This window comes from Anabrus simplex, chromosome 5 (genome assembly GCF_040414725.1).
Source record: "Anabrus simplex isolate iqAnaSimp1 chromosome 5, ASM4041472v1, whole genome shotgun sequence".
Taxonomy (NCBI): Eukaryota; Metazoa; Arthropoda; class Insecta; order Orthoptera; family Tettigoniidae; genus Anabrus; species Anabrus simplex.
The window spans coordinates 788,022-803,537 of record NC_090269.1 but is presented as its reverse complement, the minus strand read 5'-3'; the positions used below and the strand labels follow the sequence as shown (position 1 = coordinate 803,537).

The following is a 15,516-nucleotide window of genomic DNA, read 5'->3' as shown; positions in this document are numbered from 1 at the left end:
TGATTGATTGATTGATTGATTGATTGATTGATTGATTGATTGATTGATTGATTGATTGATTGATTGATTGATTGATTGATTGATTGATTGATTGATTGATTGATTGATTGATTGATTGATTGATTGATTGATTGATTGATTGATTGATTGATTGATTGATTGATTGATTGATTGATTGATTGATTGATTGATTGATTGATTGATTGATTGATTGATTGATTGATTGATTGATTGATTGATTGATTGATTGATTGATTGATTGATTGATTGATTGATTGATTGATTGATTGATTGATTGATTGATTGATTGATTGATTGATTGATTGATTGATTGATTGATTGATTGATTGATTGATTGATTGATTGATTGATTGATTGATTGATTGATTGATTGATTGATTGATTGATTGATTGATTGATTGATTGATTGATTGATTGATTGATTGATTGATTGATTGATTGATTGATTGATTGATTGATTGATTGATTGATTGATTGATTGATTGATTGATTGATTGATTGATTGATTGATTGATTGATTGATTGATTGATTGATTGATTGATTGATTGATTGATTGATTGATTGATTGATTGATTGGAGAGCATCTGTTTCAAATATCAGCGCTCCAGCTCTGTGGGAAGTAATGAGTGAGCGCGTCAGTGCTTTGTCTTTTTTAGATTTAGGTATTAATAATAATAATAATAATAATAATAATAATAATAATAATAATAATAATAATAATAATAATAACAATAATAACAGAACGATGTATTTTATTTTCTTGTATGGACTATAGCATGGAAACGTACTGCTTATCCCTGGTTTTGGTTTCTAAGTGGGAGATATGTTGTTATTTAAAGTTGATACGCAAGTGGTTTTGTACGATTCGCTTAAGGCGTACCCCGATATTTTGTACAGTTATATCCCGTCAACTTTGTTGTTTTTCTAAGACTTTCTTGAAAAGGCAATTGCTATTTCTATCATTTCACACTGTGTCCGGAACCTCTACCTATTGTCGGTGAAGTTCAAGTCTTAATCACGTACGTTTGCAAGTATTTAACATCTCTACTTAACACAGAACGTCGTAAGGATAAAGTACGGTGAGCTTCTTTCTTTCAGTACACATTTTATAAAATAGAAAAGACATATTTTTAGTTTCTGCCAACAGTAGATTATGTATATTAAATATTATCAGATGGTTATATTTACATGATATTTGTAGCATAAACAGAGCATGCAGACTTGACTGGGTGCTATAAAAGTCTTAGTTAATTTCTTAATATTCCTCTTCTGAATAATAATCTTTATCAAGCAGGGATCAGGCTAAACTGTTTTAGAATTCTGCATATTTTTTCGCAGCACTAGTTGATTTCGTAAAGCGTTAAAAACTATGCCCTGATAACGAGCTTTATTTTAAGAAGTTTTTAGTTTGACTCTACAAGCGCCGGGTTATCACCGTAGTATTTCCCGCATTGAATATTTATATGTAATAGTATGGAGAATTGTTGCTAGAACTACAGTAACCGGGCCTCAACGATTAGTACAGACGTGCATATTAATGGTGTCACGACATAAACAATCAACACTGCCCCACTCCAATACTGAAGAGAAGGGGATAGAGCGAAGGGGTATTGTTGAAGGCCAATCCAGTACAAAACATGGGGGAAGAGAGTGAAGGGGTAGTGTCGAAGGCACAATGACTCACCTTCTCGCTTAACGTATTGCTGTATGGACTGCATGCAGACAGCCCGCTACAAGACTTCGTTGTGATCGAAATGGGCACAATGGCGGATGTATTGAAGTACAGCATTAGGTTACCTACTCGTGCGGCCCCGCGGTGTACGGGGCAACGAGTTCGGCCGCCCCGGGTTCGATTCCCGGCCGGGTCAGGGAGTTTTAATTGTAAATGATTATATCCCTGGCCTGGGGACTGCGTATTTGTGTTGTCCTTAACGTTCCTCACATTCAACACTTCCGCAATTTCAGTTACATGCAGGTTCATATATTGTGCCTCGAACAAATAGCACTTTAACATTAAAAAAATTAAGAGTATTAAGAGGTAAAGGAGGTTTTTAACCGAAAAGTATTTTATACTAGTTAGGCATATTTTGTAGCTGCGTTATATCGGGTCTACCAATCCTTCTTCACCTCGTTCTTGCCATATTTCCATCCATCTCCAAACTGTCTTAAGACTGCATGGTATTACTTGGGGGACTATGTGAGCCTCCCACATGCCAATAATACGACCTCGATTCACCTGTGATAGGATAGGAGCCATCTTATTACAATGTTGCAGTATAACGCCGGAATACACACACTGTGTATTCAGCACTACCTGTTCACTCCTTTCCCCTCCATTTCAGTACTGGAGTGGGGCAGTGTTGATTGTTTATGTCGGGACACCATTAATGTGCGTGCGTGTACATAATGTTACTTTAAATTCTGCTATTCTCATCTTAAAATGATCGTGGAAGAGAGATGTGTATTGTTACCAACCATTGCAGAAGAAAACATTTTGAAGCGACCAAGGGAGTTTAAGAGGGCCACGGCGCGGGAAATAAAGGCCATTTATTAGCTTTGACGTATTTTTGCACATCCAGGGCATATATCTGCCATGAGAACAGTGGCCTCTTTGATGCCACACTCCCTTCGAGAAGCTCTTTTCTATCGGCGCGCGCATACTGTCCGCACAGGAAGAAAAATGGTTGCCAATTAACAGTTGGCAGCATTGTCGTTCCTCTCGCCGCTCTCTCTCAGCGCTAGTAGTGCGACAGTGAACTTGTCTCGACGTTAGCCCCTGACGGGACGTACTCGGACTGCACGCCGAAGCCTCACGGAGCAAGCCGAAGCTTTCCGAATAGCGTACTCCGGCTTCATGCATCGAGTAGTTCAGTCAGAAGAGCTAACTGGTTTGAACTGAACTGTTCTGAAGATCATTTCTGTATGCTTATTTTTACCTACTGCACCTTCACATGGTCGGCTCTCAGCTGTGTGCTGAACACCCTCAACACGTTTTTCTTCATTAATATGAAAAGGGCTGCAAGACATGTATTAGTTCTATTCGCGCTTCTTTTTATATCAGCATGCCAGAGTAGAAAATATGCCTTTCAGCTGACGTAGGATGTGTGATTTTACCGGCCGACAAGGCTAATCAGTAAACTTAACTTACGTGACTTCTTTTATAATACTGTTGTAAACACAGTGATGTGGATTTCGTGGCATAGTAATGCTGAAAACACCATATTGATATAAGCAATGAAATTTAACAATATATTGGGCAACATTAATGTACCACTTTTATTTTGTGCTCAGATTATTAGCATACTTGTATATGAACGTGACTCGTGTGTTGAGAGAAGGTGGTGTCGGTCTCTGGAGCTCAATACTTGTCACCGTTTGTTGTTATATCTCCGAGTGGTACATATACTGCCCGTTTAAGGTGAGCCAATTCATCGCTTATGTATGGGTACTGAGTACTCTTTTACGACTGATGTAGGCTACATACAGAGATTCAGGATGAGATGTACACGCCTTATATAAATATTTCATCGAGTATTATAACCTCAAATTATATATTGGAACGTATGCCCTATTTTACCTTAGATACCGAAATACAATTTGATTATTCAGTAGGAATTGCAGTAATCATCAATGATCTGCATTTAGTGCTGTCGCCCAGGTGGCAGATTATACTTTCACTAACTAATACAGTGTAGCCCTAACATTAGCCAAAAGATAATTATAGTATAATGTAGTGGAACTGAGGTTGTACTTGTATTCTGGTATTGCTCAACTTGAACAGTATATCCATTAGTGGTTCGAATTTTCTTGAATTTATATCAGGAATTTAGAAGAAAGTGGTGATGAGAAGGCTGAATATAATCCCATCAAACTCAGTACCTCCCGGTTTTCATAGAATAGGTTATGTAAATGTTATTCATTCAATTTCATAGACAGAACGGACAGTGAGCTGATAATGAAGGGTATTCTTTTCTCTGCTAAGCATGAGATAATGAGATTCAAGCAAATTCGGCAACCACTAATGGATATAACTTTCAAGTTCAGCAATACCAAAATACAAGTACAGCCTCAGTTCCACGACCTTGTATTATAGTTAATTATCTTTTGGTTAATGTTGTCAGTCCCGTAAGGTTTATACTGTATTAGTCGACTTACAGTAGTATTTATAGTGAAAGTGTAATCTGCCACCTGGGCAACACAAATAAAGATAATCTCTCATCCTAAGGAGTCAGTCAGTCGTACTCTCCTGTTCCTATTGTAAAAAGGTCAAATCACATGAAATTTTCGAGCTTAATGTATTATTGTGTGTATGAGCTGTAGGTAACAGCTAAATCTGTTCTTAAGATTGTTGATTTGCAGCTTCCCTGTTGGTACACTGCCGAAAGTGTCTGTCATTAGTGTGCCATGGCTCAAATCAAGAGTTATGCAACCGTTAAGCTATGATCAGAAATGTTAAAGAAAATTGAGGTGTCATTTGCATATCTGAAATCTGCTTCCAGAGAATTCCTGTGCAAAGTAAATTTTACACATTTCATACAACCATATATCATCATCTTCATCATTTTCCAGTTCCAGTTTTCCGAGTGTGGTGTACAAGCGCTCGCCACCTCTTCCTGTTAAAGTATAGTTTCTGTTCCTCTATATCTTCGCACTTGGCATTCCTTTTGCTGACCTCCGTTTTCACTGTGTCTATCAATCGATTCCTTAGCCTCCCAACTGGCCTCTTCCCTTTCACTTCTCTGTCAAAGTAATTCTTTGTTGTTATCGTTCTATCCATCAGGGTTGTAAAATGTACTAACCATTGCAGCCTGCCTCTTCCTAAAAGCTCGATACCGTATTATTGATGTCAGCCTCCATCCTGTTTGCTACATTTCTAATCTTGTCTTTCCTGGATTTTGGTTCATTGTTCTGATGAATTTCACTTCTGTTGACTGGATTTTACTATTTGTCTTGTTATGCAGGGTACATGTTTCAAGTCCTTATGTGAGAATTGGAATGAAGTAGGTATGGAACACGGTTAATTTTGCCTTCTGGGGTATTTTATCTTCCCAGAGTAGATTTCGACTTGAACATAAAATTGAGAAAATATCTTAGTTCTATTAATTATTTCTTGGTTTAATGTGCTATCTTTTGAAATTATTCTTCCAAGGTATTTGAAGTTAGAAAGAGACTGTAACAGAGTTCCCTCCAAGGAAGTGTTTAAACCTGTGCCTTTTTTTGTTGATAGTCATTTCAACAGCTTTTGTTTTACTGTTTCTTAGGCTATATTCTTTAAAATTGCCATTCCAAAGATTTAGTTTTTTCTGTAATTCTGCTTCATTTTCTTCCCAGATCAGAACATTGTTTGCAAATATTATATTAGGCTCTTTGCAATGTTCCTTGTTTGATTCTTTGATCTAATCCATGTCAGTGATGAACAGGAATAGTGACAAAGCACTTCCCTGCTGGACTCCTCTTTTGGTTCCAAACCACTCAGATTTTCCATCCCAAATTTGGATACAGCTTAAGCAAATTTACATACATGTGTGTTTGAGTCATCAGTCCATAGACTGGTTTGATGCAGCCCTCCATGCCACCCTATCCTTTGCTAACCTTTTGATTTCTACGTAACTATTGCATCCTACATCTGCTCTAATCTGTTTATCATATTCATATCTTGGTCTACCCCTACCGTTCTTACCACCTACACTTCCTTCAAAAACCAACTGAACAAGTCCTGGGTGTCTTAAGATGTGTCCTATCATTCTATCTCTTCTTCTCGTCAAATTTAGCCAAATCGATCTCCTCTCACCAATTCGATTCAGTATCTCTTCATTCGTGATTCGATCTATCCATCTCACCTTCAGCATTCTTCTGTAACACCACATTTCAAAAGCTTCTATTCTCTTTCTTTCTGAGCTAGTTATCGTCCATGTTTCACTTCCATACAATACCACGCTCCACACAAAAGTCTTCAAAAACATCTTTCTAATTCCGATATCAATGTTTGAAATGAGCAAATTTCTTTTCTTAAGAAAGCTCTTCCTTGCTTGTGCTAGTCTGCATTTTATGTCCTCCTTACTTCTGCCATCGTTAGTTACTTTACTACCCAAGTAACAATATTCATCTACTTCCTTTAAGACTTCGTTTCCTAATCTAATATTTCCTACATCACCTGCCTTCGTTCGACTGCACTCCATTACTTTCGTTTTGGACTTATTTATTTTCATCTTGTACTCCTTACCCAAGACTTCATCCATACCATTCAGCAACTTGTCGAGATCTTCTGCAGTCTCAGATAAAATAACAATATCATCGGCAAACCTCAAGGTTTTGATTTCCTCTCCTTGGACTGTGATTCCCTTTCCAAATTTCTCTTTGATTTCCTTTACTGCCTGTTCTATGTAAACACTGAAAAGGAGAGGGGACAAACTGCAGCCTTGCCTCACTCCTTTCTGGATTGCTGCTTCTTTTTCAAAGCCCTCGATTCTTATCACTGCAGACTGATTTTTATACAGGTTGTAGATAATTCTTCGTTCTCGGTATCTGATCCCTATCATCCTCAGAATCATAAATAGCTTGTTCCAATCAACATTATCGAATGCCTTTTCTAGATCTACGAATGCCATGTACGTGGGCTTGTCCTTCTTGATTCGATCCTCTAAGATCAGACGTAAAGTCAGGATTGCTTCACGTGTTCCTACATTTCTCCTGAAGCCAAATTGATCTTCTCCCAACTCAGCTTCAACTTGTTTTTCCATTCTTCTGTAAATAATACGTGTTAAAATTTTGCAGGCATGAGATACTAAACTAATGGTGCGGTAGTTTTCACACCTGTCAGCACCAGCTTTCTTGGGAATAGGTATAACAACATTCTGCCGAAAATCGGATGGGACTTCTCCTATCTCATACATCCTGCACACTAAATGAAATAACCTTACCATGATGGTTTCTCCTAAGGCAGTCAGTAGTCCAGCGGGAATATCATCTATTCCAGGTGCCTTGTTCCTATTTAGGTCACTCACAGCTCTGTCAAACTCTGACCTCAAAATTGGGTCTCCCATTTCATCAGCATCAACAGCCTCTTCATGTTCCAGAACCAAATTATCTACATCGTTACCTTGATACAACTGTTGGATATGCTCCTGCCATCTTTCTGCTTTGTCTTCTTTTCCTAGAAGTGGCTTTCCACCTGAGCTCTTAATATTCATGCACCTAGATTTCCTTTCTCCAAAGGTTTCCTTGATTTTCCTGTATGCAGCATGTACCTTTCCCAAGACCATACAGTCTTCGACATCCTTGCACTTCTCCTTCAACCATTCTTCCTTAGCTACCTTGCACTTTCTATCCACTTCATTCTTTAATCGCCTGTATTCTTTTCTGCCCTCTTCATTTCTAGCATTCTTGTATTTTCGTCGTTCATCAATCAGGTCTAGTATCTCCTGAGTTATCCACTGATTCTTAGTTGATCTTTTCTTCCTTCCTAACATTTCTTCAGCTGCCCTACTGACTTCATTTTTCATGACTATCCACTCTTCCTCTATTGTGTTTCCTTCAGCCTTTTCATTTCGTCCTTGTGCAACATGTTCCTTGAAACAATCTCTCACACCCTTTTCTTTCAACTTGTCTAGATCCCATCTTTTTGCATTATTTCCTTTTTTCAATTTCTTCAACTTCAGATGGCATTTCATGACCAACAAGTTGTGGTCAGAGTCCACGTCTGCTCCTGGGAAAGTTTTGCAATCCAACACCTGGTTTCTGAATCGCTGCCTAATCATAATGAAGTCTATTTGATACCTTCCAGTGTCTCCAGGTCTCGTCCACGTATAAAGCCGCCGTTTGTGGTGTTTGAACCAAGTATTGGCAAGGACTAAATTATGATCAGTGCAGAATTCAACCAGCCGACTTCCTCTTTCGTTCCTTTGTCCCAATCCGAATTCTCCTACTGTACTAGCTTCTCTTCCTTGGCCTACCACTGCATTCCAGTCTCCCATCACAATTAGATTCTCGTCACCTTTTACATATTGAATTAAATCTTCTATCTCCTCATATATTCTTTCGATTTCTTCATCATCCGCTGAACTAGTAGGCATATAGACCTGCACTATTGTGGTGGGTATTGGTTTGGTGTCTATCTTGACAACAATAATTCTTTCACTATGCTGGTCGTAGTAGCTTATCCGCTACCCTATTTTCTTATTCATTATTAAACCAACTCCTGCATTTCCCCTGTTTGATTTCGTGTTGATAATTCGGTAGTCGCCTGACCAAAAATCCTGTTCTTCCTGCCAACGTACTTCACTTATACCAACTACATCTAACTTTAGCCTATCCATCTCCCTTTTCAGATTCTCTAACCTACCACAACGATTCAAACTTCTAACATTCCACGCTCCGACTCGCAGAATGTTAGTATCCTTCTTCCTGATGATCGCCCTCTCTCGTGTAGTCCCCACCCGGAGATCCGAATGGGGGACTAGTTTACCTCCGGAATATTTTACCCAGGAGGAAGCCATCATCAGTACATCATTCATACAGAGAGAGCTGCATGTCCTCGGGAGGTAGTTACGGCTGTAGTTTCCCGTTGCTTTCAACCGTGTAGCAGTATCAACACAGCTAAGCCATGTTGAGTATTATTACAAGGCCGTATCAGTCAATCATCTAGACTGCCGCCCTTGCAACTACCGAAAGGCTGCTACCCCCCTTTCGATGAACCATTCGTTAGTCTGGTCTCTCAACAGATACCCATCCGATATGGTTGCACCTGCGGCTCGGCTATCTGCATCATTGGGACACGCAAGCCTCCCCACCGCGGCAAGGTCACATGGTTCGCAGAGGAGGATTTACATACATACATACATACATACATACATACATACATACATAACAGGCGACTTTGCCCCTATACATGTTCACATGCAGAGTGAAATAAATAATAAAGAATAATAATAATAATAATAATAAGGATAATAATAATAAGAATAATATAGTATTCTTCTAGCAGTCATTAGCTGTCGCAGTCACTCACTCAATGTTCGAACATATTCGTCCAGTGTCCTTATTATGCTCTGTACTTGCGTCACATTATTGTTCCTGACCTACACCTAATCAATAAATCAAACAACAACACTCAGCATTTCAGCACTTGCATTCCAGCTAACTTTAAAACAAACAGACCATGCAATCCTGTATCATTATCCAACTCCACATAACTAAGTACTCGGTCCCTATAGTCCCTAATCCATTAGAATTTTATCATACTATCCCCTTCCCTTATATGCATAACTATACCACCCCCCTATTCCCCTGCCCAACCTCTAACTCACTCTCCTTCATTTTACTCTCGCAGGCCTTTTTTGTCGCACATAAATACCTGTTCAATTCACCCCCCTTTTCCCATTGTTTAATAATCCATCTCAGGATTGCGTTCTCATCCCCTCTCCCCAATATTTCCCGCTGCTCGGCACTCAATAATCCCTGTCTTAACCCCCTCGTTACCTCACAGTCTCTTAGCAAGTGAAAATCATCATTCACATCTCCGCAAAGTACACACCTTGTCTTATCCCTCCCCTGTATCCACCCTGTATTCCTTTGCAAACCTAAAAGCCACCACATCATCCCGTACCGTTTTGACCTATCGACGTATCTAATATTCAACCCTGCTATCTCCTCTATTTTCGTCAAAACAGTCAGCGAGTTTCTTAGTCTGCTTTCCCCCAATAATTTCTGCCTATGGATATCTCTAATTCTCCTTTCCAGTATATTCATCCCTCTCACTTCTGTCTTCGACCAAACCTCCCCCCACAGGTGTCCTAATCCTATCCTCTCCAAATATCCCTTTATTTTTTCTAACCATCCACCCTTATACATGCTCTTACATTGCTGTGCATACGCTGCCTGTACTACCCTCCCACCTTCCTGTCTTTTTAAATTCATCCAGTATCTAACTATTCTTTTCACACCCTCTGATTCCAAATCCTCCCCACACATTAATTCCGCCCCTACATTTGCTGTACACCTCGGTAAGCCCATTACTAACTTAGCAAAACTACTAACAATCCTTCTTAGTTCCTCTCTTTTCTCATCCAGCCCCCAAACTTCTGCTCCGTATAATACCCTCCCAAAGATTACCGACCTGAACACTAGCCTCAGTGTTTTATAACTGATCCCCGGGTATTTGACTAGCAAATTTCTGGCTGAGGCTAAGGCTGCCAATCCTCTATATTTCACCCTTTTGATCTGGTCACTCCAAGTTCCTTTATCATTAAAAATAACTCCTAGATATTCCAACTTCCTTACCTGTTCCAATCTTTCTCCCTGAATTACCCAATTACCTTCTATCTTTATTCTTTTGTCCACCTGGACTACTAATATTTTAGACTTATTTCCATTAATTCTCAATCCCCATTTCCTCGCAAATAGCGTCACTGACTTTAAGGCCCTATTCATCGCCCCTGAAATTAGCGTCATCAACAACACATCATCCGCAAATATCAGTCCTGGTACTTCTAAACCATTAATTACTGGCACAGCCCAATTTTCTGCCCCAAACCCCTCTAAAATATCGTTGATAAATAAAATAAACAGTATTGGCGATAACTTGCATCCTTGTTTTAAACCCACCTTGGACTCTAATGGTCCACTCAGTCTCCCTTCTCCCAATTTTACACAAAACCTGACAACCCTATATATTCCTTCCACTGCCCTCAACATCTTCTCCGAAATCCCTAGCCTGCCTAATTTCTCTAATAGTGCCTCTCTATTCACCTTGTCAAAAGCTTTCTCAAAATCTATTGCTGCTACATAAACCGTACTTCTAGCCATATTCTTATACTTTTCTAGAATAGTCTTTACTATCATTATATTATCCACTGTTCTTTTCTTTTTCCTAAATCCCCCTTGGTAATCTGTCAAAATTTCATTTTCTTCCACCCACGCGCTTATTCTGTTCGCTAACACCCCAGTATATATTTTACTCAAAGAATCCAACAGAGATATACCTCTATAACTGTTCACATTGTTCCTACTACCCTTCCCCTTGTATATAGGGCATATAATACCTGTTTCCCATTCCTTAGGGTAATTACCTCCCTCAAATATCCTATTGAATAGTTTAACCATGCCCTCTATCATTATCTCATTTTTGCTCATTTCATTCCAAAACTTGTTATTTATACCATTACACCCCCCGGCCGACTTCGCTCTGGCTCTGCTTATCACTCTCAGGATTTCCTCCCTTGTGATTTCTTTATCCAGGTCATAAATTGCCACTCTCCTATTCCTCCAAATTACTTCTTCTCCCGAACCTCTCCATCTTTCATCCCCCTTTTTCCCTAGTAATTCATCAAAGTGTCTGACCCATTGCACTTCCTCAATACTCGTTTTCTCTATAGTCCTTCCACCCTTAATAATTTTATTAATCTTATCCCAAACTCTCTCAAAATTATTTGTCTTGCAGTCATTATTTATGGCTTCCATTTGTTCCTCTAACCACGTCTTTTTTGTCTCACAAATTTTCTTTTTATACTCCTTCCTCAATCTACAGAAAAACTCCCTTTCTTGGCTCCCACCTTTCCTTCTATATTCTCCTAACGCGTCCATCACCTTCCTCCGCATTCCTTCACACTCCCTATTAAACCATTCTTCTCCCTCTTTCTTATTTCCCTTTCTAGCTTTCGCCTTCTGCGCTATTATCTTTATTGGATGTAGCAGCAATTCCAAGGCTTTATCAGTATTATTCTCTTCTAACGCCCCTTCCCACCCGTATTTCAGAAGTTGTAACTCCTCTTTTACTACCCTATTCCAATCCCGGCCCACCTTCTCTGTCCATTTATACCTATTATAACCACTCCCTCGTTTATCATTTGTCTCATCTTCCTTCATTGTACACTTCTCTTCCCCCCTTTTCAGCATAACCCTCACCGGGAAATGGTGTGATTCAATCCAGTCTCTTATTTCCATTCTTACAACTTCCTCAATCATCCCTTCCGAACTTAAAACCATATCTATCACACTACCACCCTTCTCAGTAACATATGTCAATTTCCCCGTCCTGTCACCCTCTATCCACCCATTCAGAATATACAGATTTCCCACAGCACACATCTCTAGGAGCTTCTCTCCATAACTACTGTATTTGTAATTTTGTCCTCACTCCTTCTACTTTCCAACAAACATTCCATCCTCCCTACTATAAACTGGGCTCTGTTCCCCTATTCTCGCGTTCCAATCCCCGAATAACAACATATCCTCTTCACCTGGAAACATTACCCTTATCCTACCAATATCTACCAATAACTCTTCAAAAAATATTTATTTGCATATGCTGAGTTACTAGGGTGGCAGTGAACAAAGGCTAGATTTATTTTCTTCCCCCTTCCCTCACCCCCTCCCATATTCAATCTCAACCATATGGTTTCCATCATATCGGTCTCTATATCCTCTACTCTTTCACTAATTTCTTCCCTAATTAGAACTATCATCCCTCCTGGTGCTCGTCCCTTATTCCTCTCTTTTCTTCTATATTTATATTTTATCACAAACCCCTTCCATGAAATCTCCCTCCCTGTTTCCAGCCACGTCTCCAAGAGTGCCACAACATCAAAACTTTCAATTACTTCCCGAACTTTCTTGTTTCCTAATTTGTTCCTTAGTCCCTCAATATTCACACATCCTTTTTTCCAAAATAGTTATAACTTTCCCTCCCTCCCTTCTAGGTCTCCCCCTCTATTCTTACTTCTAGTAGTTATCGACCTCTCATCCCTCATCTCCATTCCTCCTTCTTTAACCAACCTATACCGTTCCATGTCCTCTGTATCTTCCATCCCTTTACGTACTTTTCCCCATATGTCTTTTAAGCTCCTACTTCTGACTTTAATCATAAATTTTTTACCTTCCTGTCGATCTGTCTCCTCTTGTCCTTTCTTGTTCACTACACCACTGCACCCTGCTCTCACCGATTCTTGCTGTTCACCCCCACTAACCCCCTCACTATTTTGGACTTCTGAATCCACTTTCCCTTGTCCTTTCTTGCTCACTGCAACACTACACTCTACTCTCCCCGTTTCTTGCTGCTCACTCTCACCGTCCACTTCACTATCTTGATCTTCTGTCTCCCGTCTGCACTGCTCATTCTCTTCTGAGATGCTCTCTTCTCCTGCCACGTCTCTCCTCCTCCTCTTTTCTTCTTTCTTCTTCCCATCTTGCCTTGTCATCTCACCACCCTCAACCCTCTCGTTTTCGTCCATCTCCTTTAGCTTCGTCACTGAATGTACTCTAACCCATCGCCCATTTGTCACCTCCAACCTCAGACCTCTTATTCGGGCCTTTAGCCCCTGGTTCCTCGCTCTCCATAGGTGCCTATTCAAGATCCTCATATTTTCACTTCCTTCTCTTCCCATGTCTCTTTTCACCCTTATTTTCTGTCCCTGTAAATTCTTACTGTTACCTACCACAATTTCTGCGATTAGGGTAGATAAAAATTTTACCCTAATTGGCCTCCAACCTTTAGTTTTACCAATTCTCTCTACATCGTCTATGTCAACACTACTGAAATTTATCTTCATTGTATCACGTATAACTTCGATCACCTTGCCTATCAGTTCCAACTTGTCCTCCCTCACATCTTCCTCAACTCCATATATAAATATGGCTTTCTTCCATCTCTCCTGCTTGTAATCCTCCCCTTCTTTCTTCATCCTCATCATCTCCTCTTTCAAATATTGCACTTCCCCTCTCAATAACTCTATTTCTTTCTCATTTTTATCAACTCTTCTGCTTGATTCCTCCGTCCTCGTTTCCAGCCATTTCTTCATGTTGCCTATCTGCTTTCTCTGCTCCTCCATCATGTCCTTTATTTCCTGCACTTTCTCCCACTGGCATTTCTCCTGCATGACTTCACTCACAACCACCCTGAGTGCGGCCAAATCCTCTGTGTTATATTTTCCACTGGTATTTGGGCCTGGGTTTAATTCCACCCCCCCCCAATAACCAGTAGCACCGCTACCATTGCCACTACCGGCACCGTTTCACTCATTTTTAGTCCGTCCTTACTTATCACCAATCCATTCTTGTTCTCCTTCTTCCGTTTCGCCTGCCATTTGCCAGTAGCGGCCCGGTATTGCTCGATGCCAACCATATTCACCGCACGCACTACTCTACACGACCTCTCTCCTCGACCGCTCGAGCTAGACTGGCTTAAGCAAATTTGATAGAGCATCTTTCACTATCAATCAGGATGTCTGGTAAACCTATACCTTCTAGGCATTCCTATATTATCTCTCTGAGCACACTGTCGTAGGCCTTCTCGATGTCCATAAAAACCATCAATAAGTTATTAACATAGCCTATTCCCAGTGCTTCTCTGTTGTCATTCTTATGAGAAATATCAGGTCTGTAGTGCTTCGGTTCTTCCTGAACCTGTGTTGCTCTTCCTTCAATAACGCTTCAACTATATTCCTAATTCATTTTTGATTATCTTCTCCAAAAGTTTAAGTGAGTGAGAAAGTCGAGTGATACCCTTATAATTTACGCATTTCTTCCTGCCTCACTTTTTACAAGGGGATAATGATACCTTGCATCCAGTCCTCTGGTATCCTGTTCTCTTTTCAGATGACAGAGGGTACTCTATGAAATGAAATGTCGTATGGCTTTTAGTGCCGGGATATCCCAGGACGGGTTCGACTCGCCAGGTGCAGGTCTTTCTATTTGACTCCCGTAGGCAACCTGCATGTCGTGATGAGGATGAAATGATGATGAAGACAACACATACACACAGCCCTGTGCCGTAGGAATTAACCAATTAAGGTTAAAATCCCCGACCCGGCTGGGAATCGAAGCCGGGACCCTCTGAACCGGAGGCCAGTAAGCCAACGAGTCGGACAGGGTACTCTATAGAAACATTGTATGCCTTGTCGTCCAGCTGCCTTTATCATGTCAGCAGTGAGGTCATCAAACCCTGCAGACTTACCATTTCTCATGTTCTTCATCTTTGACTCCATTTCTACATATTTATCTGGCGTTGTGCTCCATCACTTGCACTTAAACTGCTGTTTTCAGTGATAATATTTTGAAGACTTTCTCCATTTAATAAAGTATTGAAGTAGTTCTTAATTTCTCCTCTGATGCCTTGATTTGTCTTAACCAGGTTCTCGTCATCTGTTTCCTGTTGTTACCTGCGTAAAAAATTTTCCCCCTTGGGAAATATTTTTGAACTAGCCTAAAGGCTGTGGAAAAACTGTGTCTTTAGAAGTGGTTCGCCGCTTCTTTATTTCTTCTTTTCAAACCTTATAACTGACTGTATGCACGTCCTTCGGTGCCTGACTGTATTCTCCTGCACTCTAGTGGCGTAGGTATGTACTACCTCGCGAGCTACGTTACCACTCTGGCGCTTGCCCTCTGCGCACATGTGATCGTTGGAGCCGGCACTGCGGAATCTTGGGAAATCGCCATTGCTGTTTGGTGACAAGGAAGAGATGGACGTGTGTGGCTTCTCTCTCCCTAAGGAGATAATTTCA

The 15,516-nt window shown here is 40.2% G+C and overlaps 1 protein-coding gene across 1 annotated transcript in view; it reads left to right on the top strand.

Annotated features, from left to right (window-relative positions):
* Nucleotides 1-1,016: 1,016 nt before the first annotated feature.
* LOC136874262 (zinc finger protein 888) overlaps nucleotides 1,017-15,516 on the top strand; it is a 110,911-nt gene continuing 96,411 nt past the window's right edge. Inside the window, exon 1 of the mRNA XM_067147885.2 lies at nucleotides 1,017-1,101. The gene's annotated coding sequence lies outside the window, so the exon portion shown is untranslated. The remainder of the gene's footprint in view (nucleotides 1,102-15,516) is intronic.